Below are 27,951 nucleotides of genomic sequence, written 5' to 3' on the forward strand. Positions count from 1 at the left end.
CGTTTCAGTGGATTTATTAGCCTAATTGGTATGTAGACAATGTAGGGGGCAATAATTTATAAAATATATTAATGTTAAACAAATATATAAATCTAAAATTTACCTACCGTTTGTTCAGGAACATAAGTTGTCTTCCTTGCTGAACTCGGAGTCAGTGTACCTCGATGAAGGTTTGGTGACTCTCTTATTGCCACAGATTTCAGACATCTTAGAGGGTGACGTACGTTTGTGGCAAAAGTATTCTTTTCAGCTTAATAGCTGACAGATCTCACAAATTTGATAAAAGCGATAGATTGGGCAGTACTGAAGGATGCGAACAGACTGATAACATTTGACAGAAAAAGCCAAGCTATTCATATGCAAGTGCTTGTGAAAGGCAAATCTATTAGGTATGATCAGAATCAAAACACATTAGTAATATAATTGACATGAGAGTGCCTGACAATTGCTTTGTTGAAACTGACCAGCCTTTGCCTACGCGGAAGTTGGCTTCAGCCCACTAAATTGTCTACTTCGTATATATACTTATGTAAACATGGCTGTGCGTCTCATACTTGTGACAAGCTTTTCAAAAGGTACTGACATCACACACACCTAAAACAAAACACTTGTCACAGGAAGTCTTTTGACAACGCACTGTACATATTTTAATCTGCTTTTGGTGTGTTGTGACAAGTTGGCCGAACTTTTACGAGTAGGCTTTCAGTTCCAAAACTGTCTAATGTGATGACATGCATGATGGATTGACAGCTTTGAAAATTGCTAAATGAGTTAGAGTACGTATACTGATATTTTAATTTGCATTCAAAGAAGAATGAGAGGAACCAATCAAAGGTACATATTCCACGCCCGAGTCATTATAAAAGATAGATCGAGCCTACAATTCGAACAGAACTGGTTACGGGATCCATATCCACAGCTCCAAACCCCAAGCACATTCTGTTCGCTTGCCTGAATGTCAGTCAGTATTCACGGCTGAATTTGAGGCAACTCATCATGCACTCAAACTCATACCGGAACTTCCGGAAACAAACGCCTCAGACTCAGTCACAAAAAGCACTATGACAAGGTTTGTTCATCTTGCAATCAGGCTGAAACCATTGATCACGTGTTACTAGAATGTCAAGACCATGCCCCAGCCCGGGCTAGGTTAAAACAAGAATTGCAGTTAGATCCGCTATCTGTCATAGATCTCCTAAAGCCAAGAGATGCAATAGCCAAGGCCAAACTAACTCTATTTCTGAGAGATGGACAGCTACTCAAACGTATATAAACAGAGCAGCCAAGGATAAAAATGAAATATCAATATAAGAAAATAGAAATCATATCGATACAAAAACAGAAATTATGTGAACACCAAACTCACAATAGATATGTGTACCCTACTCACACACATGAGTCCCAAAGAGGGACAGGTCAGCCGAAATTGCTTAGGCAGATGGCGACCTCTTAAACACTTAATGCAACAACAACAACAACAACAACAATTCGAAGACATTTAACCTTCACCGAGTACAAAGAGGATCCAATCGAAGGTACATATTCCTCACCCGAATCATTATAAAAGATAGATCGAACCTACAACTCGAAGACATTTAATCTTCACCCAGTACAAAGCTTTGAACATGGCGGATGGAGGTAAGTTTTCTCGGGGAGCACTTTTTTGTTTGACTTACTCAATTTTCATGATTAAAAATGTAGAATTCTTAATGAACACAAAATTCGTATATGATCGTTATATATGGAAATCGTAATCTAAACGTTTCCATCAAATATAATGCCATATGTACAGGCATCTGATTCGTACACTTTTGTTTTCTAAAGTATTAAAAGATCAAATAACCACACGTTTGTAGTTCGTTTCCGTTTCGTTTCGTTTCGTTTTTCATAACCTTCTGTTTCAAACATTCGCAAATCCGAAAGACGTGATAACAATCACGTATCTGATTGATGAACAACTATGATAGACCTAATTCAAATGGTAGGGAGCACCAGTTTAAGTACTGACATGCATGTAGAAATAGACGGATATTTCTTTACTTGCATGTGTAAGATCATGATTTGTTCGTTATACAGATCATCAAGAAGACAGCATTGGAAGACTACGGCCAAGGAAGTAAGGAAAATTGTCAAAGACAAGTAAGTGATTAAGTCATTTAACTTTAAACTGTCAGGATAGGACGGAATATATGTAAACAGATGTCAATTCTATTATTGCTAAGCGTCAACTAACTTAGCTATGATCCGTCGAGTGAAACACAGTTAAAAACTGTTGTTTTATCGCCTTTTTAGTCCTAGTTTACTTCCATTAATTTTCACAATAATGTAATACATGTGGTTATTGCATAGGTCGTAAATCATAGGTATTTCCTCGCCTTGACCGCCAAGAGCTGTAATGAGCATACAGTCTTCTTGTCTGTGTGTACTGCCGTTAACAATTTTATGGTCTGGTTGTTATATGTATTACCTATTTCCTGCATTCTTGCATGTGTATGAACATCATCAATGAACAAAAGAATAAATAACATGTGAACATGATTAATTTATAAACATTGAAATGTCATTTAGCTTGTTAAAACATTATTTTTAACCTGTTTTGAATTTGATTTTTAATTTCGAGCTTTTTCACATTAATGGTATGTCACCGGAAATGAAAATGTGCATATTGTATTTTTAGTGTCACTGAAGGTCATTTTGGACACAGAGAGGATGGCAAAAGGAGCTCCAAGAAAAGGTATTTTGTTTTATTTTTTTGACTGACTTTAAGTATAATTTTCCATGTAGGTCTAAGTATTTTGATTTATTTAAAATTAAATATCGGGAGTCATTCCAGAAATATTGCAACATGTGCCCATGGACAAACTGAATTTTAAACATTATATTATACCAACACATAATTATTGCTTATAGATAAAATGTCACTCAGCCCTAGCTTTATAGGACTAAAAGCCCATTTTGAATAATTACCACTATAATGTGATCATGGCGTGTATATCTAACAATGTTATATACAATTGAGCCCACAAAGCAAAGCATGGTTGACGTTCTTGATGCTCCTTGCACAATTGCTGCAGAAGGTGAAGATACATTCAAATTTTAAGGGATATAATTGCCTTTCAGTTTCATACATCCATAAATGCATACATGGCACTTTGCATAATTCAGATCCATATTTAAATAGACTTCAACTGACATTGTCAAAATGTATATGGATGGTTCATGCTATTCAAAAGAAACATTTCTACATGGTGAAATAAATTATTCAGTAAATTATTCAGCAAATTACAAGCATTTTCTCTTGTATGATTTAGTATTTGTTTGTACATTATCATGTGCCATTGATTGTTTCAGGACTCACAATCAGTGACCTGTTGACTGATTATGTCCAGCAACAACAGAGGGAAGAGGAACCTGCCAAGAAAGATGAAGAATGTGGGAATGGCACCCAGGCTGAGCCCAAGTCAGAAATGGACCAGCCCATATATGATGGACATTGGATGTCCATAGGCTTAAGCATCATGCTGATATCATTGTTTGCTATGTGTCACTCGGTTACCGGTGCCATGTTGGCTGATTTAGTGGTATTGATACGTTTGCACTGTATGTCACAACCCAAAGCCCTGACAGAGTGTGTATATGCTGAGAAAGACATTTGCTTCTTTCGAATCTATTATTCTATATAGATTCTATTATTGCAACAACTGTCATTCACCAGTATCAAAAGAAGAAATTTGCCCCAACACTTTTTGTTCCAAGTCCCTCTTAGACTCTAGTTCTAAGAGTTTCTTCCTTGTGTTTCCGCTTTACCATCAGTTGTGTTCCTTTTTATAAAACCAAACTTTTGTATCTGGTCTGGACCACCGATTCAACCGCCGGAAGAAAAATGCAAGAAACTTTGAGGACATATATGATTCAAACATATATCAACAATTTGTTGTCAATGATGGTCCACTTTCAGAAAAGCATCCATGCATCATATCATTTACTTTCAATACTGATGGGGTTCCGTTGTTTAAAAGCTCACACATGTCCATGTGGCCAGTATATTTGATGGTTAATGAACTCCCATTCAAACAAAGGAAGTCCAAAACTAATATGCTTATGTATGGAATATGGTTTGGGCCAACAAAGCCATGTATGAGTACATTTTGTGAACCTCTCCAGGCATCTTTGTCAGACCTTGAAACAAAGGATGTGCAGGTTGAAGTAAATAGTGAATCTGTTATTTGCCACTGTTTTCTTATTGCTTTGAGTGCTGATCTACCTGCAAAAAACGCTGTTTTAAGTATGGTTCAGTTGAATGGATCCAACAGTTGTCTTTTTTGCACACAAAAAGGTAAAAACTTCCGAACTGATAAAGGTGGCAATGTTCACATATTCCCTTATGTTGAAGAGGACCCTGATGGTCCAGCTCTTACCACCACTGATTCAGTTAGAAATTCACTAACTGCTAGCTCTGTACAACCAGTTGAAGGAATCAAAGGTTACTCCTTTCTTATGAATCTGACAAGCTTTGATTATGTTCGATCATGCAGTGTAGACTACATGCATTGTGTTCTTTAGGCGTAACTAAATTGCTCCTTACCTTATGGTTTTCTTCAGCACATGCTGCCACAAGGTTTTCTTTATTGCCATGTTAATTCTGTTGACAATTTGCTTTGTTCAGTAAACCACCATCCAACAAATCGAGGCTGCCTAGATCTATAAGTGAACATTTAAAATACTGGAAAGCTGCCGAATTAAGACCATGGCTTCTATTTTACTCAATTCCAATTCTGCGAGGTTTGTTGCCTTATGTGTATTTTTATCATTACACTTGTTTTGTTGAAGCTATCACCTTACTTTCAATGGACAGTATTTCTGAAGTAGATGTGACAAATGGACAGGTTTTGTTAGACTATTTTGTCTACATGTTTGCTGATTTCTATGGAGAGAGATACTTAACACTTAATGTTCACTACCTTTTGCACTTGCCCTCAACTGTGCGAAACCTTGGTCCTCTCTGGGTACATTCTTGTTTTCCATTTGAAAATCTTAATGGCAATCTCATGTCTATGTTTCATGGTTCACAACATGTTGACTTACAAATTATGAATGCTATTAACATGATGCAACTGATGCCTTTAATGGTATCCCCTATAAAGAAAGATTCTCCAGCATATGAATTCCTAACTAAACTCTGCAAGAATTCCCAACACTACTTGCAAGGAGAGTTGGCCAAGACTTGTAAATTTATTGGTAAAGGCTTCAAGAAGAAGCTCTGTAGTTTCCATAATGTTGCATTAATAGATTTCTTAGGAAGTGAACCCAAAGACGTCATGGTCTTCAAGCAGCTTAAGTTGAGAGGAAAAACCTTTCATTCCAAAGAGTATGTCAGATCTTTGAAAAGAAATTAATCTGCAGTTATCTTCAGAGAAAAAGAAAACAAAAGAAGGGGTGTTGTCAACTGGTTTTGTTTCACCCAAGATGTCAATTGTATTTGTGAAAAACCCACTGTGATGACAGTTGTTAGATGCCGGCCTGCATCACTCCATATGATGTGGATGCAGGATCCATATTTTTTCTTATGAGGAGTGTGAGTGAGTGAGGTAAGATTTAACGTCACATCGGCAGTATTTCAGCCATATCGTGACGAGAAGTACATTAATAATACACATAATTATACGAAAATAAAAACCTGTCGACGAAGGACAGTAGAATAACTAGAATATCACAGACTTGATTTAAAACTAGTTGTGAATAATAAAAACAGTAAGCAGTAATGAACATCACAATATAAAAATGGGCTAGAAATCGTCAGCCACTGAAAGGAGATCACCATACTGGGGACCATGGGGACTTACAGTACCTTAGCTTCCTGCACGGACCCCGGCAGGATTTATATCATCCCTTCAGTCACTGACGACAGTGTATCAGTTAAGCCTTAGATTAAAATAACGAATATACTACGTTTAAAAGCCTGGTATGCAGAAAAATACCTGGAATGAAATGGGACTTACATACCCTCTTAGGGGGACAATAATTTTACGCTACTTCAACCCCCCTCGAGGGTATAGCCACTAACAATCTAAGTTATTAAATTGCACTACCAATTTTAAAAACAATACAGTTAGCACATCAAAATTTATGAAAAAGCTCTATTTCTTTTAAAAAACATAACAGTAAACGAGAATTAACATCATTAAAAAGGTCCTTAATTGTTTTAACATTGAAATATGTATCCCTTGTGATGGAAAAATCAATACAATCAAGCAGGACATGCTTGACTGTGATTCTTTCATCACAAGGGATGCAAAACGGAGGATCCTCACCATTTAAAAGATACTCATGTGTATATCTTGAATGGCCAATACGACATCGTCGCATAATGACCTCTTCAAATCTGGACTGACAGCCTAAGTAGGTGTAACTGATATTTGGTTTAATTTCATGTAATTTATTGATACCTACTTGGGCGTCCCACTTCTGTTGCATAAGATCTCGGATGTAAGATCGAATCATGGGTTTAAAATCAGTGTACGGGATCAGAAGTGGTGTCACAGATTTGTTGAGGGCTGCTTTTGCAGCAGCATCGGCCATTGTGTTACCAATGATACCAACATGGCTTGGTAACCAACAAAAGACGATGTCATATTGGCCAGTAGCAAGATCATTAAATAATTCGAGAATTTCGATTAAAAGTGGATGTTTTGATGACATATTTTTAATCGCCTGAAGGCATGAAAGAGAATCTGAAAACAGTATGAATTGTTTATGTTTAGCTTGATTACTGATATATTTAAGTGCTGTAAAAATGGCGTTTGCTTCTGCAGTGAAGATGGAACTGTTATCAGGTAAACGTGAAGATATTGTTCTGGATCCAATGACGGTGGCACTAGCAACTGCGCCACCATCCTTGGATCCATCTGTAAAGATAGATTTATAAGTGTCATAATTTGTTCTTAATTGACTGTATTCTTGTTGGTAAATTAATTCGTTAGTGTCTGATTTCTTTAATTTTGTTAATGTAAGGTCAACCTCTGGCCGTACCATTTGCCAAGGAGGTGTTGAAAACAGTTGAGTTGGAGCTATATCTTGCAGTTTAATATTGGAAGCAAACAAGGCAGACTGGATTCTGATTCCGAGTGGTGGAACAAGAGATGACTTTTTATTGTAAATATCTTGGTAAAGAGGATTGAAGACGCAATTAAAAGCTGGATTGGACTGATTAGAATATAATTTAGTGACATATTGTAAAGATAATTTTAGACGGCGTTGTTTAAGAGAAGGTTCATCCGCTTCTACATATAGACTGTGTATTGGAGACGTCCTGAAGGCACCAAGGCAAAGCCTCAGGCCCTGATGATGTATCGTATCAAGTTTTTTTAAATTGCTTTTACAGGCTCCACCATAGACGATGGAGCCATAATCAAGTTTTGAACGGATGAGTGACCTGTATAAGTGTAAGAGGGTTGTTTGATCCCCTCCCCACTTTGAATTAGAAACAACTTTCAATAGATCGAGTGCCTTCAGGCATTTAGCTTTTAGGTATTTAATATGCGGGAGGAAAGTTAAGTGATGATCAAAAATAAGTCCTAAGAACTTGGCTTCCTTAACAACTTTGATAGGGGTGCCATTCAGAAATAGTTCAGGGTCCTTATGCGGTTTATATTTTCGGCAGAAATGAATACAATTAGTTTTTGATTTGGAAAATTTAAACCCGTTTTCAAGACACCACTTGTTAATTTTATTAAGACATAATTGTAATTGCCTTTCTATTGTGTGCATATTTTTACCACGACAAGATAGATTAAAATCATCCACAAAAAGTGATCCATCAACTGAATCATTTAAAACTTTTGACAAACTGTTAATTTTTATACTGAATAAAGTGACAGACAAAATACTGCCTTGTGGGACACCCTGATCCTGATTATAATGATCAGACAGGGTTGTACCCACTCGGACTTGAAATTGCCTGTCTGTTAAAAACTGTGATATAAAATGAGGCAGACGGCCTCTTAATCCAAAATCATGAAGATCTTTTAAAATACCATGTTTCCATGTTGTATCGTAAGCTTTTTCTAAATCGAAAAAGATCGATACAGCATGTTGTCTATTTACAATGGAATTTTTAATGAACGATTCTAAACGCACTAAATGATCGATAGTACTTCTATTTTTCCTGAAACCACATTGTATATTGGAAAGAAGATTATTTGTTTCCAAGTACCACACTAATCGATTATTTACCATGCGTTCCATCGTTTTACAAACACAGCTAGTTAGTGAGATAGGTCTGTAATTTGATGGATCAGAATGATCCCGCCCAGGTTTGGGTATTGGTATAACAATGGCATTATGCCATGAAGGTGGAAACGTCCCAGATTTCCAAATATCATCGAATATATTTAACATAGTTTCAAGGCATGATTCGGGCAAGTGTTTCAGCAGCTGATAATGAATATTATCAGCGCCTGCTGCTGTATCATGAGCTTGCCCTAAGGCAGTATATAGCTCATGTAGTGAAAATACCTCATTGTAATCTTCACCATTATCAGATGTAAAATTTACTTTTTTCTTTTCCTGTTGAAGCTGATATTTTTGAAATTCAGGAGCGTAATTAGATGAAGAAGAATGATGAGATAAAGTTTCACCAATGCTATTGGCAATGGCAGATTTATCAGTTAACAAAGTATCGCCATCCTTCAGATGGTGAACTGTAGAATTTGATCCCTTGCCTTTGATCTTTTTAATCATGTTCCATACCTTGGACATAGGGGTACGAGAGTTAATTTTGGAGACATAAGTCCGCCAGGATTGACGTTTATTTTGCTTAAATAGACGTCTTGCCTTGGCATTTGAAATTTTTACAATATTTAAATTATGGACAGTGGGATGTTTACGGAAGTACTTCTCCGCCTTCTTACGACATTTCCTAGCTTGTTTGCAAGTGTCATCAAACCACGGTTTACGAACACGTGGGTTGATCGAGGACTTAGGTATTGATTCATCAGCAATTTCATTCAGTAGATCTGAGAACAACTGAATCGGGTCAGTAACATTCTGAAAAGACGTAGGTAGTAATTTATCTTTGCATAAAGATTGAAATAAAAGCCAATCAGCCTTCACAAAATTCCATCGAGGTGAAGGTGGATCATCAGCGGGATTAATTGGTTTAAGCACCGTGGGGAAATGGTCACTCCCACATAGGTCATCATGGACGGACCATGAGAATTCATTCAACAAAACTGAATCCGTCAAAGACAGATCTAATGATGAATACGTACCAGTTGCAGGGTGTAAGTAGGTGTCCGAGTCATCGTTAAAGATGCAAAGATCATTATCGGACACAAAATCCTCGATCACTTTTCCCTTTTGATTAATGGTTGAACTTCCCCATAAAGGATTATGACCATTTAGATCACCCATGATGAGACAGGGCTTTGGGAGCTGGTCGTACAGTTTTTGTAGATCATTACGCTGAAGATTTGAAGATGGAGGAATGTATAAGGAGCAAAGTGTGAAGGCAATATGCAGTGTAAGTCTAACTGCAACTGCTTGCAAATTCGTGTCAAGCGGAACAGGACTGTGAACAACGCCCCGCCGCACCAACATAGAAGCACCTCCAGTAGCTTTACCTTCTGGAGGAGAAAAAGAATGATAGGAACTATACTGCCTTAATTCAAATTTATCTGTATTTTTTAAGTACGTCTCTTGTAAACAATTGCTGATGGAATAAAATCTGTTGTTAATAACTGTAGTTCATTAAAGTTGTGCCTAAGCCCTCTGCAATTCCATTGAATTAGACTAGAATGATTCATGGTGGTTCAATAGGAGATCGCTCACGTGAACGTGAAGAAGAGTCACCACTCATAGTAGATGGAGTAACATCCATCTCGAGAGGATCAAAGAAATTCTGAACATCAACAGATGTCTCAGTGACAGTAGGGATCTTAGTAATAATTTTCTTGTTTTGTTTCTTCTTTTGTTTTTTGGGCATTTCAGTCAATGGTTTGTTAGTTGCTGGTAATTCAGGAGTCGGTTTAGGTTGGGCCATAGTCTGAGTCACAACCTGAGATGCTGGAGAGATGCCACATGATTGAGTATCTGAATCATCTGTCTGACTCTCTGATGTTGTAACCACAGGCACAGGATGTTCAGAGTGTGCCCATGTCAAGTCAGTTTGACATTCTATTGATCTTGTGGTAGAAGGTCGAGAGACAGCAGCAGCATAAGTGTGCACTGATGGAGGTGACCGGCTGGCAATGACTTTTTTTGCTTCCTGAAAAGAAATGTTGTTTTGACATTTGACTGTCAAAATATCTTTCTCATGTTGCCAAAGAGGACATGATTTTGAAGATGCAACATGTTTACCCTTACAATTCACACATTTGGGATCAGCTGTACAATCTGAGGCGTCATGATTTGCACCACAACGGTGACAAACACTCGGCCGATCGCATGATTTGGAACCGTGTCCAAACTTCTGACACTTGTAACATCGGAGTGGATTGGGGACATACACCTCCACTCCGATGTTAAAATATCCTGCCTTTATAGATTGTGGTATGGTCGACAGTGAAAAGGTGAACAAATAAGTATTTGTTGGGACAATGTTATCTCCATCCTTTCTTGTGAAACGTTTCACACACGTGACATGTTGATCATTGAGTTCATCAAGAATTTCCTCTTCTGTCATTTCTGCCAGACAACGGGCTCTGTCGCGGATGATGCCTCGACTTGAGTTTAACGTTCTGTGCGCAGAGACAGCAACTTCAGTGTTTGCGAATGTAGTACATTTCAAAAGATTGATAGCTTGCTGTCTCCGTGCACACTCTACCAAAAGAGAACCGCTCCGGAGCCGTGAAACATTCTTGACTTCACCACAAATACCCGCAATGGCTTTTGATATGGCAAAAGGATTAATTTTCAACGGTAGTTGATTTCGTGATTCAACTACTATAAATCGAGCCCAAGAATTAGAACTTTGTGAAACGGAAATATCATCATCAGATGATAAAATCTCAGCTTCGAGACGTCTCTTCTTTTCATTTCGGTTGGAACCAGAAGGATTGTGAGCCATGATGAAATTAATGTATTCAGCACCTCTGCTCCCCACCCACCATGGAGTGCTACAAAGAGCGATGTTTTCCTGCACCGGATCTCCAATATGCAAACATCAGGGATACAGAGGTGTTATACTCCAGTAAGAACAACATGAATAGCTGTATTTGTCTATCAAATAAAATGTCAGGCTGGTTCGGCCCATGGCAAGAAATTGAAGACATACAGAACTCAGAGGTCGAAAGTACCAGATTGGCCCATGAGCCACCGCCTTCTGGCGTAAGACTCTAGGCAAATTATTCAATCCAAAATTGATAATACATACAAGTTATGGACGGCCAAGGCCAAAATATACATTACAATACAACACACGTGTGCATATACAATATTACGCACAGGGCCTGGCATGACCAGCCGATTGATAAGACCGGGCCCATCTTACCACCCGTCTAGGCGAAGTAAGGGTCGAAGTAGTGTGTTGGGCAAAGGAACACAGTTCCAGGAACCAGTGCCCTCAACTACCAGACTCCCGTCCTCCGCCGACACAGGGACGCAACCCACGGCAAACGGGCTGCCCACTTTGGTCGCCTCTTACGACCAGCAATGGGGTGCTGTGGAAATATTCTACCCCGGTTCCACACGGGGGAAGAGCGATTTGCGTTACCCAGCACTCACCACGAGGAGGTTGCTCTTCACGAGTGCCTCTTATGAGGATGAAGTTGACAACTTTCTTGGTGTTGAGCCATCCCATGTAAAGTTAGTTAAGGCACAGGCTGAAGACATGGGGGTAGTTATTGTACCAGTCAAAAACTTAATATCTTTATTGATCCCAGTTGTTATCGGTGACACCCTTTCTCTTTGTGAACAACCCAACAACATAGAAGGTGACCTGTAATGTAATTGAACTAAGGACATAATGAAATAACTCTAAATTGGCTTGTCTGGGACATTTGTTGAAAATATTAAATTAATTCAAATACATGAATAGTGAATCAAAATGTTAATTTATTTATTGCATTAATGTAAATAACCTCAAATCAATATATTGGTAAATGCATGCATAAGTAACAAATACTTTATAAACAATTTTCTACAACAATGAATGGACAGTCACTTTTAATACTCCCTCATTCTGTTTGAGAAAAGAAAACTTTCCTACATCTTTTGTGTTCAGATTTCATTGCATTTCTTTATCTTTCACATTCCCCGGTGCAGGTGTCAGGATAAATATCCAGCAGGTTTTATATAGAAAACTCTGACATCTTACAAATCTGTGGAGGATTAATATTTTATGTTCCTGTGTTGGCTATTCTTATATACCTTTTTTCTGATGAGACTGTTATATGGCATACAGACACTGTTACTTTCTGATTAAAATTTATGAATATATTGTTCATTCTTTTCATTTTCAAGAATATTGTATACTCAAATTCCTGCATTTGTTTTTACTGTATTTAGTAAAAATATACCTGGAAGCATTAATTGTGTTGAGTATTTCATTATTTATGTCTTTGTTGACATATATAGGATTTTCTAATTCATTGCATGTGAGATCAATAGTTATCAATTGAAAGAAAGTCTTTGAAAGGTATATACTTACAAAAGTCTTCATATGGTTTTGGCAAGTGAAGATGCATTGCAAACCGTTTATCAAGTTGCCTAGTGATGAAGAAGTCTCCAAACAATTGTTTCGAAGATATCCACTAGCAAAGGAAACTCCACAGTATCTTTTCAATTTTGTTTGTAAAGAAGTCTCCGATACATCCTTGCAAACAGTCAGCTATTTTATTGCCTTATGAAGAAGTCTCCGAATAGTATTCACAAAGTCTTTGTAGGGTCTTCACTAGCGAGGATGCACTTGATACATCCTTGCAAACCTTCAGCTACTTTATTGCCCTTCTGAGGAAGTCTCCGAATAGTCTTTGCAAATTGTTTTGAAGGTCTTCGCTAGCGAAGACATATGCGAGACATCTTAGCTTTTTTGCTGGTCTGTGGAGAAGTCTCCGAAACATCTTAAGAGATCTCCCCAGACATCCCCTGCTAGTGGAGATACATTAGAAACGTCTTCAGTGACTTAAGTATATAATTGCTTTTCGGGGGAAGTACTTGATTATTCCCCAGAATAGTATTCAATGGGTCTCAACAAAGTCTCGGCTTGCCGAGACCATAAAAATTGGCTAAAGTCCCACAAAAGTTGCATCGAGGAACCCTCGGGGCGGTCTCGAATACATCTTTTCTGGGTTTTTTTTGGTAAGGGAAGAAACCCTAAGACAGTAAGAAAATGAAAAAATCAGCTGAAGCCATATATCAGCATTTTTGGTTGTGACCTGAATACACATGAATTTTTTAAAGGCACCCTCTTCCGTTTTCCATTGAGAGCAAGCACAAGATAGTGATATCAAAAAGCTTTGTTATTCATGTCAACAGATGCAGGCATTTTTCAGTATTTTTGCTCATAATGCTGGCAACTTATTATTGCTGGCAACTTATTAAAGTCAATTACATTTTATTATCTGTCTGACTCAATGACACCACAAGGTCCTGAAAAGCTTGTTGGAGTGAGGAAGTCCATTGTCTACCGACACTTTGTGTTTGATGCCATCACAAGGGATGGAAAAGACACCAACATTCTAGAATACTCTTCAACCACTAAGCGGGAGGCCGATTCAGGATCACAAGACAACCTCAGATACATAAAAGAGGGGAATGAAATCAGTGTTCACTTTACAAAACACAAATTTAACACAGCATGCAAAATAGAAAGTTCAACAAATCAAATATCATGGCTGCTAACATGGACAGCTGAAACCAGTGAAGCTAAAACATTTGCAGAAGATCCTCAATGAAAAGGGGTTAATCCCCCTTGCAGCAGTGGCTATACCATTTAAGACATCTGCAAGTGGACAATCACTTTGTCTTTTATCAGATTGTGGTCCTGGCTTCTATCAAACAGGGCATTTGTTCTGTTTCATGCCTCTTCCAATAACAAACAACAACAATCTTCACATCAATGCCACTTTTGCCCTGACATCAGATAGGCAGCAAATTTGTTTGCAGAATGTTGATGACACCAATTCTCCTGAAGCTAGCTGGAATGTGTCCTTGAAAGACATGTTATACCACAGGCATGGGCTTTTGCCTTTCTTCATTTACATGACTTGGATAATATGGACGAATGCACATTTTATCGTTTATGGCCACTGAGTGGAATCATTGAGGATAGAACCAATTTGCATATAATTTGTTATAAACACTAATATGAAAATATTTTATAAAGGGAATGGTGGGAGATGGTCCTCTTGGAAGGAAATGATAGTTCTGGATCCAGAGTTGAGACATGCTCAAACAGTTGGAGAAATTGCTGTCAGTACTTTCAAGCACTACTGGGACGGAACTAAAGGAATTGTGATAGATCTCCCTGCTACAATTATCAGAAGTTTGAAACAATGTGGCCTCCAACAAGTACTTGCAAAGAAGATCATCTCGAAAGAAGTATTCTTTGATTAAATATTCTTTCAAAACATTTCTGATATTTTCTTGTCACCAGATGAAAGAAACCAACTCACTGCATATGCTTTAAAGCATACATCAAATAATGCCTTGATGGGGATGATTTCTAGAACCAAGTGCATTCCAGTAAGGCCACATGGAAGACTTAGGGAACCCGACAAACTAGTAAGTCCGAATGGACTAGCACATATTCTGTTTTTGGATGAAGAAGAAGTATTTCCAAATAGTGAACTGTTTTGCAGTGTTTCTGCTCTGAACACGCTGGAGCAACTTGGCATGGCAGCTGATGATCTTCATCGAGAATGGAAATTAAATAGAGCCAAAATGATCCAGACGAGAGAGTGTGTAAAACTTTCAAGAAAATTTGTGAGGTATATAAACAGCATTTCTGCTAAGGACTTACAGAAACACTATAAAACAATTCCTTTTATTCAAGATGGACTACAAGTGATCAACTTTCTACCAACACTCACTATGCCAAAAGATTGGCCTTATCCATGGAAGTCAAATGAGTGAAGATTTTGTTCTCCTGTTTCCTTATTTATGGGTGATGCAATTAATCTTGTTCGATCTGAGGAGTTCATAATTGGCAGCAAATTCACTGAAACAGCCTCCTCAGCTGGCTTGGGGTAAGAAGCAGCAAGGATGTTGAAATTCAGTCAGCCATCTATCAACTTCGCCACATTTCAAACCAGAGTGTATCGAAAAAAACATCCACTGCATCAAAGGAATCCGAGGTCTGTCATGGCATCTACAGGTTTCTTGAGTGTAAAATAGCAACAGATTTTACACATTTACGGAGTATGAATTTGCATGCTTCGGAGAGAATTATCCTTGTTTGAAACAGATTGATTGCACCAAGACAAATGGCATTTGAACTTACAATACCCCTAAGGCCATTCCTGTATGAGGTAGAAGAGGAACTGTGCCACCAGTACCCCAACTTTCTTAAGGCTGTGGGTGTTAGGGACAGTTGGAACAGCATGACATACATAGAAGATTCATCACGTCTCGCCAAAGGCTCGGCAAATACCGATTAACTAAGACTCGGTTGATATTTCCCATATTAAAAAACAGGAGTGATGAATTCTATTTATCATTTTCACATTTTTGCTTCCCAATTAAGGAATAATTGCATTAAACATTAACATCAGCAACTTGTCGAAATCTTACGTATAGATCGTGCGTAGTGATACATGTTTTCCATAGCCGTGTAAACCAAAATAAACAACCTCCTTACTCCTTTATGGCATATTCCTTCGCTGAGAAAAAAAGTTCCTCGGATTATTTTAAACAAAATACTTGAACAGACTTTTGCAGAATAATTGAAATAATGTCTCCAACATCAAAGGTATCCATGTTGTTTGTAAACACCTACTCACGTGCACCGGCGAAAAAAGTTCCACTTCCGGTTATCTAATTTGCATATCTAATTTGCATACTGATGTCATTGGGGTATGACATACATGTTTTTATGTCATAAGCTTATGTCATGGATAAATGCTTTAGTTAAATGATAATAAGTGTTATGAAACGTATCTCAAACAAAATCCCTGGGGCTCCCCTGAATGGGGAAAACCTTACATGTTTCTGTAAGTGTGTGCAAGTTCTTGTGGAATTAATTGTGAGAGACGATTCACCAGTGCCTAAAATACTGTTACCAAATGATAAAGGACACTTAGGAAAAGCCAACACACTTTGCCTTAACGACTGTGGGTGGGTTAACAAGCAACAGAATATGGTATTTCTACACCCAAACATTATCACCAAGAGATGGAAAGGTCCTGGGAGTTAGGACAAAACGTGAGGCAAGTATTTCTAGGAATATTGTGGCTTTTCCATAATCACGGGGATTTGGGCAGCATGAACCACTCACATCCAGACTTAAGAGGATCCTAAGTGGATATCCAAAAGATGGCTCAATTGTCAAGGAACTTTTACAAAATGCAGATGATGCAGGGGCCACTAAGCTTGTGTTGATCAAAGATTTTCGAAAGCATCCATCAGAAAAAGTCTTTGATAGTGCATGGAGGCCTCTACAAGGACCTGCATTATGTGTTTTCAATAACAGTCATTTTACTGATGATGACATTATTGGAATTCAACAGTTAGATGAAGGCAGCAAAAGTGATGACCCTCTGAAAACAGGCCAGTATGGTGTTGGCTTTAAATGTAGTATACCATCTGACTGATGTACCCTCTTTCATGACTGTAGGTCCGAATACTGAGAAGCGATTATGTGTACTTGATCCACATAAATGTTACACTCCACGGACTGAAGTAGAATTCAGTTTGGCGATCTTGATACAATGAGAAAAACATTTAAAGATGTTTTTGTATGCTACCTTGAAGATAGTGTCATGAACAAAAACAAGGGAACGCTTTTCCGTTTCCCTTTTTGAACAGAGGCAATGGCTGAGACATCAAAAATATCAAAACAAGAGACTACAGTGGATGAGGTCAGCAAACTGTTGGACACATTCAAAGAGGAAGCATGTTTGTCTCTCCCTTTTCTCAGCAATGTGGAAGAGGTATCTATAGGATCAATTAATAGAAATGGTAAACTATGTATTGAGCATACTGTCACTTCCACTACAGTAGAACACGGATATAACGAACACAGATATAACGAACACGGATATAGCGAACAAACGGATACAAGGAACTGTTAAAAAATCCCCGATTTATCTCCTATATAATATCATATAAAATTTACGTATATAACAAACTCTCTACAGCGAACATACGGATACAGCGAACTGATATCTGATCATCGACAACCCCATCTATCACTTATTAGTGATGTGTATAGAGAACTGAGAAATCTCACTCAGTGTCAAGTGTCACTGACAATTGGCTGTACGAAGTCAGCGGCGAATCAACACAATGGCGGCGACGGATCAACCTTGTTAAATTTGCATTGTGTTAATCTTACTAAAAAACAAATATTAAACATAAACAATTTACGAGATTGTGTCCAAGTGTCAGTTCACTTGCATATGCTATCATGGCGGGCAATAGTAAGAGGAAAGCTATCAGTTTAGACACGAAATTGAGAATTATTAATGCTGTTGATCCAAGATGGCGGACGTTTCCGAGCAAAAACGTGTATAACGAACAACGGATATAACAAACTAATTTCTCTGGTCCCTTGTATTACATTATATTCGTGTTCTACTGTACGTCAAAAGACAGTCAAACAGAAATGCAGTCCTGTATATCAAATCTGAGGAAGAATCTCAAAGACAAAGAACTCTGTAAGATTCCACAAAATCAGATAAAGCTTTTCAAAAAAGTGACGACTGATTCTTCTAAATTGGTCCAGCAATGGCTCATTGTTCATCAAACTGGCTTTGACAAGTCAATACCTCTTGATAACAATTTAGAGGTTCACTGGAAAAGGGGAGATTTACAATTACTTCCAAGAGGTGGAGTTGCAATACCCATTCATCAGCAGAAAACTTTCAAGGGAAAGTGTTCCTGTATTCTGCCATTACCTAAAGACACAGGTTTGCCTGTCCATATCAATGGTCACTTTGCACTGGGACATGAAGCAAAATGCAATCTTTGGGAAGAAAGCCGAGATTTCAAGCTGTTATGGAGTGAACATGTCACTGAAGCAATCATTTGTCCAGCTTACATTACAGCGCTTAATACATTCCTGTATGCCTTTTAACAGGCAGCAAAATCTTCGAAAGACATGAGCTTATATTTAAGAAGCTATCATGATCTCTTTCCTCTCTTTGAAAAGCCAACTGATCGATTTGGGGAACTATTGGTGAAAACATTTTACACATACATAGCAAAGAATTCCATTCCACTGTTCCCTGTTACCAAACCATTGAATGGCACATTTCTTAATCTGTCAAACAATTCACATTTGACTGTCACATGGGTACCTCTAACTAAAGCTGAGAGACAACGTTCTGGATATTTCAATACATTAAGTCACTATTTTCCTGAATCTGTAGCTGCAGTGTGTAGTCATGTCACTGAAAATGAAACACCTTCTGAGACAAGTAGAAGATTACTGACTTGGATACTTAAGGGTCTTGGAATGAGCATCATAGATTCTCCATTAAGAATTCAACACCAGTTTGACAAAGCTGAAATCAAAGAAGTCCTCAAAGGTGTCTCACCAAAGATTGTGATTTCTTTTTTAAAGACATACACGTCATCTGTCTCAGAAAGATGCTGTATAGGACAACTACCCAAGGACATCAAGGATACACCCTTACGATCAGTAGAAAATGTGAGGATTCTAACATGGTATTGCTTCCAAGAGGATACGTTCAGTACTGAATTAGACCTGTTACCTTTGATGATGAGTCTAAGGTCCTCTGTGGTTTTACTGAAGGAAAAGAGTTCTTGCTGACAGATTACAATGATCTCTTCCCCATGAGCACTGACAAATTGTTACACACAGGGCTGATTGATTTATATAAGGCTGTTGATATTGACCAAAGAAAGTGCTTAAAAAGAGTTAATGTTCCAATGTTAGCATCATCTTTGCTTGAGGAAACTTTGGACACCCATATGTTTATGAGTGGCCAACCATGTTCCTGGACCAATACACCAAGAAAACTGTGGATATGCCGTTTTTGGCAGTTTCTTAATTGTGTTATTAATGATAAGAAGACAGTTTCAAAAAGTAAGAACTGTGTCAAAGATGATTTTCTCAGGAGCTTTCTACATGACCTCAACAAGTGGTCACTGATTCCAACAGAAGTAGCAGATAAACAATGTCTACATCCTCTCAAAGAGTGTAAAACTATTGTTTCCTGCCCCCCATCCACAAATGATAGACTGATGAAATTCTTAAAGGAAATGATTCTGCCTAAGCTCATGACATCTGCATTTACTGTAGATCAACAAGGATATGTTAAGACCTTTCCAGAAAGTTTAACATTATGCTCTGAGCTAACTGCTGACATGACCAATTCAGTGAGTGTGTTGTCTATGCTCTTGCAGACATCTGGAAGAAAATCCAAGTTGTCAATAGATGAATGTTGCACAGTTCTGCATTATTTAAATGACAATTTAGGAACACTGTCTGAAAGAACAGCTAATCTTCGTTTTCGACTCCTCAGGTTGTCATATTTCCCATCTCTATCAGGTGTCGCAGTATGTCTGGCACAATATGGTAGGGTAACAGTGGTCAAAGATCTATAGCCACATATTCCCAAAGCTGGCCTGGAAAAACTTTTCTCAGGGTCAAATCATGTACTCATAGTACACAAGTACTACTACAATGAACTATTGACATATCTGGAATTTGATCATTTGAAAACAGAAAACGTTTATACACAGATTATAGTTCCAAAGTTGGTGTCACTTATACCTGCAAACAGACAAATTCTTCTTAATTATCTGCAAAAGATTATTAAGGAGTGATATTATTTGGATGAAGTGACTGAATTAATTGAGAAATTGTAAACTCTATCTTTTCTAGAAACAGCTGATGGAAAAGTGGCACACTGCATCTGAGTTATACAGCCATAAAGTCCCTGAATACAAAGTCATGTGTTCACACAATGATTTTCTTCCTGCTCCCTATCAGGAAGATGAGTGGCAGTTCTTCATGAAATGTTTTGGTCTAAAGTGTACAGTTACAGTGGAGGATTTCATATATTTTGCAAAGAGAGTGGAAACAGAAGCCATTCAAGGTATCACTTGTGATGTGCGCAGGAAATCTGAAATGTTGGTTTAACATTTGCACCAAAGAGAATGTATGGTAGAGGAAGGTCTTTTGAACCATATCAGAAATATTCAGTTCGTTTTGCCATGTGACATAGCAAAAGAGTTTGAATATGGTCATGATCTGGAAAAAATGCATTCCCAGCATGAAAATGCGACAAAACTTGTGTCATATTCAAAATCATGTGACCCCAGTCTCCACCTCTCTGTATGGACAAGCTGCTCTATGTATACACAAGATGCAGATCTATGTCAGCAGGTGCATTGGAAACGGGCAGCAATTGTGCATGAGCAGCTACAAATTACAAGTGATCCTGGTGTTGAAATTCTTGTTAAGCATCTGCAGAATATATCCAGCAACTTGAAAAACAAGATCACTGTTTTATGAAAGACAGAAAGAATCTGTTGAAGTCAATATTTTCAGATATTTACTAGTATTTACTAAACGAAGAAGCCAAAATAGAAAGCTGAAAAGATTACAGTTTCTGTGCCCACTTGACCAATAAAGAAAAGAAACAGATTAAGAAACGAGCCAAGGCCCTCCTACACCTGGAGGTGCCTTCTCATACGCCTAACCATGTTGAGGTTCACAATTCGTTTGAACCTCTGGAGATGGAGGTCACTCCTTCCAACTCCATACCTGGGAGTGGTCCTCCCCCACGTTCCAGATCACCGGTTGAGCCACCATGAGTTGCTCTCCAAATATCATCCAGTGGAATTGCAGAGGACTAAGAAATAATTTTAATGATTTGCAATCATTAATACAAGATCATAAACCATCAGCATTTTGCCTCCAAGAGACTTACTTGAAAACCACTGATTAAATGGATATCAGACAGTATAATTCGTATCATTTCTATTCACCTCCGGGTGCTAAAGCAACTGGAGGTTCTTCTGTCTTGGTGAGGCAGGGTGTTATTCACAGCCCTGTAACTCTTGATACCCCACTTCAAGCTGTCGCTGTCCGTATAACCCTGCACATTGTTCTAACTCTATGCTCTGTTTACATCCCTCCATCATCTTCTATGACGCAGACTGACCTTCAGGCCCTGTATGACCAGCTCCCGAAGCCATGTATTATTATGGGCGATTTCAATGGACATAACCCACTTTGGGGCAGTGCGCATACAAGTAACAAAGGAAAGACCATAGAAGATTTCATTTCTGATAACAATTTGTGCATATATAATGATGGTTCAGACACTTATCTACATCCTGGAACAGGTACTTACTCTTGTCTGGATTTGTCAATTACAGATTCAGAAATACTGAATGAATTTGAATGGTCAGTCCACAATGACCTCTTTGGAAGTGACCATTTCCCTACTGTTTTAAAGCCTGTGACCCCATCTGATGTTCCTCCATCGTCAAGATGGAACTTTAATAAAGCTAACTGGGCCTACTATGGAACTCTCTGTACACACAAACTTAAACCTAATCTTTTTATTGGGGTTCCTGATCCTATCAAATGTTTTTTCTGATGAACTAACAAAAATTGCTGATGAATGTATTCAAAAGTCCTCTGCGGTTCCTCACATATGAAAACCATGGTTTAATGATGCTTGCAAGCAAGCTAGGAAGGCCAGGAAAAAGGCCGAGCATTATTTCCGTCGCCATCCAATGGTGCATAATCTAAATAAATTCAAGATTCTGAATGCTACAGCCAGGCGCGTATTTAAACAAAACAAACGCCAATCTTGGCAACAATACGTCTCTAAAATAAATTCACGTACTCCATTGTCTAGGGTATGGAATATGATTAAAAGAATAAAAGGTAAGGGTTCTAAAACTACCATCCACCATCTTCAAAATGGGGATGACTTGTTGACAGATTCTTCAGATATTGCCAATAAACTTGGTGAAACTCTGTCTAAACATTCTTCCTCGTCGAATTATGTTCCGAAATTCCAATTCTACCAAGAGCAGCAAGAAAAGAAATCTATCAATTTCAAATCAGATAACGGGGAAGATTATAATGAAATCTTCTCCATGCATGAGCTCCATACTGCTCTTGGGCAGGCTCATGATACTGCTTCGGGATCAGATAATATACCTTATCAACTCCTCAAACATTTACCACAATCATGTCTAGAAACCCTTTTAACAATATTTGATGATATCTGGACTTCAGGAGAATTTCCTTCTTCGTGGCGTGAAGCTATTATTGTTCCAGTCCCTAAACCTGGTCGTGATCATACTGATCCTTCAAATTATCGACCTATTTCATTGACCAGCTGCGTTTGCAAAACTATGGAACGTATGATCAATAATCGCTTAGTTTGGTTTCTGGAAACCAATAATCTATTAACAAATATACAATGTGGTTTTCGTAAAAACAGAAGTACCATCGATCATTTAGTTCGTTTGGAAACTTTTGTTAAAAATGCAATCATAAACAAACAACATGCAGTGTCTATCTTTTTCGATTTAGGAAAAGCATATGACAGTACATGGAAACATGGTATTTTAAAAGATTTACATGATTTTGGATTACGAGGCCGTTTGCCTCAATTTATATCCAACTTTTTATCAGATAGACAATTTCAAGTTCGTGTGGGTTCTACCCTGTCTGATAATTATAATCAGGATCAGGGTGTCCCACAAGGCAGTATCTTGTCTGTCACATTGTTTAGTATTAAAATAAACAGCTTAGCTACGGTTTTAAACGATTCCATTGATGGATCTTTATTCGTGGATGATTTTAACATTTCATGTCGTGGTAAAAATATGCATACTATTGAAAGACAATTACAGTTATGTCTTAATAAAATCCATAAATGGTCATTAGAAAATGGTTTTAAATTTTCAAAATCAAAAACGAATTGTATACATTTTTGTAGAAAATACAAATCACATAATGACCCAGAACTAGTTTTGGATAGCACTCCTATTAAAGTTGTAAAAGAAGCCAAGTTCTTGGGCATTATTTTTGACCACCATCTCACCTTTTTACCACACATAAAGTATTTGAAAAATAAATGCCTGAAGGCCCTTGACCTTCTGAAAGTCGTTTCCAATTCAAAGTGGGGAGGGGATCAGAAAACCCTACTCCTACTCTACAGAGCCCTTATCCGCTCCAAACTGGATTATGGCTCCATCATCTATGGTGGAGCCTGTAAAAGTAATTTAACATTATTAGATACAATACATCATCAAGCCCTGCGGCTTTGCCTTGGTGCATTCAGAACTTCACCCATTAATAGTCTGTACGTGGAGGCTGATGAGCCATCCCTAAAACAACGTCGTATAAAACTGTCATTACAATACGTCACTAAACTATTTTCAAATCCATCTAATCCAGAATATGACTGCGTTTTTCATCCTCTGTATGAGGATCTGTATCAAAAGAAACAATCCCTCACTCCACCCCTTGGACTAAGAATAAAACCTGAAATATCTGCTGCAAAAATTTACCTAAATAACATCTCTCCCACTCAAATACTGTCGTCTCCTCCGTGGCAACTGGCACTCGTGAAGAGCAACCTCCTCGTGGTGAGTGCTGGGTAGCGCTAATAGCTCTTCCCCCGTGTGGAACCGGGGCAGAATATTTCCACAGCCTCCCATTGCTGGTCGTATGAGGCGACTAAAATGGGCAACCTGTTTGCCGTGGGTTGCGTCCCTGTGTCGGCAGAGGACGGGAGTCTGGTAGTTGAGGGCACTGGTTCCTGGAACTGTGTTCCTTTGCCCAACACACTACTTCGACCCTTACTTCGCCTAGACGGGTGGTAAGATGGGCCCGGTCTTATCAATCGGCTGGTCATGCCAGGCCCTGTGCGTAAAATTGTCTCTGCACACCTGTGTTGTATTTTAATGTATATTTTGATCTTGGTCATGTTAAACTTGTATGTACTCACAATTTGTGATGGAATTAATTGCCTAGAGTCTTATGCCAGAAGGCGGTGGCTCATGGGCCAATCTGGTGATGTTGACCTCCGAGTAATGTATGTCTCCAATTTCTTGTCTAGGGCAGAACCAGTCTGACATTGAATTGGTAGATAAATATAGCTATTCGTGTCTTATTTGCTGGAGTATAACAACCCTGTATCCCTGGTGTTTGCATTCTGGATATCCGGTGCAATATAACACTGTCCTTGTTGACACTCCATGGTGGGTGGGGAGCAGGGTTGCTGAATACTTTTCTTTCACCATGGCTTCTAATCATCCTGGTTCAAAGCGTAGACATATAGAATTAGGCTCATCTGATGAGACAGTTGCAAATATTGATTCTTTGGCTCGTTTCCTTGTGATCGAGGCTAAAGATCATGAACCCATCAAACTGAACCCCTTTGCCATTTCTAAAGCCATTCAAGGATATTGTGGAGAGGTTAAAAACGTGACACGACTTTGCTCTGGCTCCCTTCTTGTTGAATGTGTAAGGAAACAACAATCAATCAATCTGTTATCAATCAGTCAATTTGCCAATATTGAGGTTGTTGTTTCTGAACACAGGACACTCAACTCCTGCCGAGGCATTGTCCGTGACAGGACTCGTTCTTTGTCAGACATGTCTGAACAAGAAATTGCTGAAGAGCTTCAAACTCAAGGAGTATCTACTGTTAAACGTTTCTCCCGCAAGAAGGACGATTCAACTTTTGAACCAACAAATACGTACTTGTTTACGTTTGCCAGATCTTCTATCCCACAATCAATTAAAGCTGGATACGTCAACATCGGAGTGGAGGTGTATGTCCCCAATCCACTCCGATGCTTTAGATGTCAACATTTTGGCCATGGCTCTAAGTCCTGTAATCGTTCTGTGGTTTGTCAATGCTGTGGCGACAACCATGAGAGTACTGATTGCCAACAAGCCCTCAAATGTGCGAACTGTGATGGTAAACATATGGCTTCCTCCAAATTCTGCCCTATTTGGCAAAATGAATCAAAAATACTAAAGATAAAGTGTGAAAAAAACATTACTTTTGGAGAAGCAAGACAACTGTTTAAGTCTCAATCACCACCTCAGTCGACACTAAATTACTCTGCTGCTGTCTCAAAGCCAGTCCAATCTTCATCTGTCTCGTGTCAGACAGAGTTGACATGGGTCAAATCTGATCGACCCCTGGCAACTGCTCCTGTCATCGAGCATGACAAATCTGATGCAAAAACAACAGCACCACCTTCAACTTCTCAGGCAGCGAGTCAGACTCCACCTGAACCAACAACAACTGCAAGCGTCAAGCGGTCAAATCGGGAAAGAAAAAAGTTAGGTAAAAAACAATTACCAAGGAATCCCTCTCCTTCAGAGGTACCTCTTCAAAACTCCTATAGTGCTCTGGACATGGAAGTAACACCATCGTCTGAGAATTCTGGTAGGAATTCTTCCTCCTCACGTTCGCGTGAGAGATCCCCTATTGAACCACCATGATTCATTCGCCTAATATACTTCAATGGAATTGCAGAGGACTAAGAAAGAATTTTAATGACTTACAATTGTTAGTTCAAGATTATAACCCGTCAGCATTATGCCGCCAAGAGACATATCTTAAGCACACTGATACGTTTGATCTCAGGCAGTACAACTGTCATCATTCATTTTCTCCTCCAGGTGATAAAGCGACCGGAGGCTCTACTATTTTAGTCAGACAGAATGTCATTCACAGTCCTGTACATTTAAATACTAATCTTCAAGCTGTAGCTATCCGTATTACTTTGCACATTGCATTTACTTTGTGCTCTTTGTATATCCCACCTTCATCTGCTCTTCGACAGTCTGATCTACAGAATCTATATAATCAGCTCCCTAGGCCCTGCATCATCATGGGCGATTTAAACGGGCATAACCCTCTGTGGGGAAGTGCAAGTACAAACAACAAGGGGAGAGTTGTTGAAGATTTTGTTTCTGATAATGGTTTATGTCTATTTAATGATGATTCAAACACCTACTTACATCCTGCTACTGGAACCTATTCTGCCCTTGATCTGTCCCTCACAGATTCAAACATTTACAATGAATTTGAATGGTCTGTGCATGACGACCTATGTGGAAGTGATCACTTCCCTACTGTCTTAAAAACTGTAACTTCGGATGATGACCTGACTTCATCACGATGGAATTTTAGCAAGGCCAACTGGTCCTTGTATGAAAGTTTATGTGTTGATATATTACAACCTGACAACTTCATACATGTACCTGAACCCCGTCCAGTTATTTTCGAATCAACTCAATGATATTGCTGACAAAACAATCCCTAAGTCCTCTGCAACTCCTCATCTTCGTAAACCATGGTTTACCTATGATTGCAAACAAGCAAGAAAGTGTAGGAAGAAAGCGGAAAAATATTTTCGCCGACATCCTACAGTTCACAACTTGAATACTGTTAAAATTACTAATGCCAAGGCACGACGTGCTTATAAACAAAATAAGCGTCAATCTTGGAGGAACTATGTCTCAAAACTTAATTCACGTACACCCATTTCCAAGGTGTGGAACATGGTTCAAAGAATAAAAGGCAAAGGGTCAAAATCTTCTGTACATCATCTAAAAGAAGGTGACAGATTAATAACTGATAAATTAGATATTGCAAATAAACTTGGCGAAACTCTTGCCAAAAATTCTTCATCAACAAATTATGTCCCTGAGTTTCAGAAATATCAGAAACAACAGGAAAAGAAAAAAGTTAATTTTGATTCTACTAATGGTGAAGATTACAATGAAGTATTTTCATTGCATGAGCTACATACCGCTCTTGAGCAAGCTCATGATACTGCAGCGGGTGCTGATAATATCCATTATCAGTTATTGAAGCATTTGCCTGAATCATGTCTTGAGACACTTTTAAATATCTTTGACAAAATATGGACTTCAGGGCATTTTCCTCCTTCGTGGCATAATGCCATTGTGGTCCCCATCCCAAAACCTGGCCGGGATCATACAGATCCCTCAAATTATCGCCCTATATCGTTAACCAGTTGTGTTTGCAAAACCATGGAGCGAATGGTGAATAATAGATTAGTTTGGTATCTGGAAACCAATAACCTTCTCACAAATATTCAGTGTGGTTTCCGGAAAAATAGAAGTACTATTGATCATTTAGTACGGTTAGAATCCTTTGTTAAAAATGCTATTGTTAATAAACAACACGTAGTATCCATTTTCTTTGATCTTGAGAAGGCATACGATACTACCTGGAAGCATGGCATTCGGACGGATTTACATGATTTTGGCTTGAGAGGTCGTTTACTTAATTTTATAATTCAGTTTTTAACAGACAGGCAATTTCAAGTCCGAGTGGGTACAACCCTGTCTGATCATTATAATCAGGATCAGGGTGTCCCACAAGGCAGTATTTTGTCTGTCACTCTATTCAGTATAAAAATTAACAGTTTGTCAAAAGTTTTAAATGATTCAGTTGATGGATCCCTTTTTGTGGATGATTTTAACATATCTTGTCATGGTAAAAATATGAACACAATAGAAAGGCAATTACAATTATGTCTCAATAAAATTCACAAGTGGTGTCTAGAGAACGGGTTTAAGTTTTCCAAATCAAAAACTAACTGCATACATTTTTGCAGGAAATATAAACCGCATAAAGACCCTGAGCTATTTCTAAATGGCACCCCTATCAAAGTTGTGAAGGAGGCCAAGTTCTTGGGACTTGTTTTCGATAGCCATTTAACTTTTTTACCACACATTAAATCACTTAAAATTAAAAGTCTGAAGGCACTTGATTTGTTGAAAGTCGTTTCTAATTCAAA

General features: G+C 38.4%; 1 pseudogene; it reads left to right on the forward strand.

The window, feature by feature from the left end:
- The first annotated feature begins 1,625 nt into the window (after positions 1-1,625).
- On the forward strand, positions 1,626-16,958 carry LOC124143929 (annotated as a pseudogene).
- The last annotated feature ends 10,993 nt before the right edge of the window (positions 16,959-27,951 follow it).

This window comes from Haliotis rufescens, unplaced genomic scaffold (assembly GCF_023055435.1).
Source record: "Haliotis rufescens isolate VD_foot unplaced genomic scaffold, xgHalRufe1.0.p SCAF_1, whole genome shotgun sequence".
Lineage (NCBI taxonomy): Eukaryota > Metazoa > Mollusca > Gastropoda > Lepetellida > Haliotidae > Haliotis > Haliotis rufescens.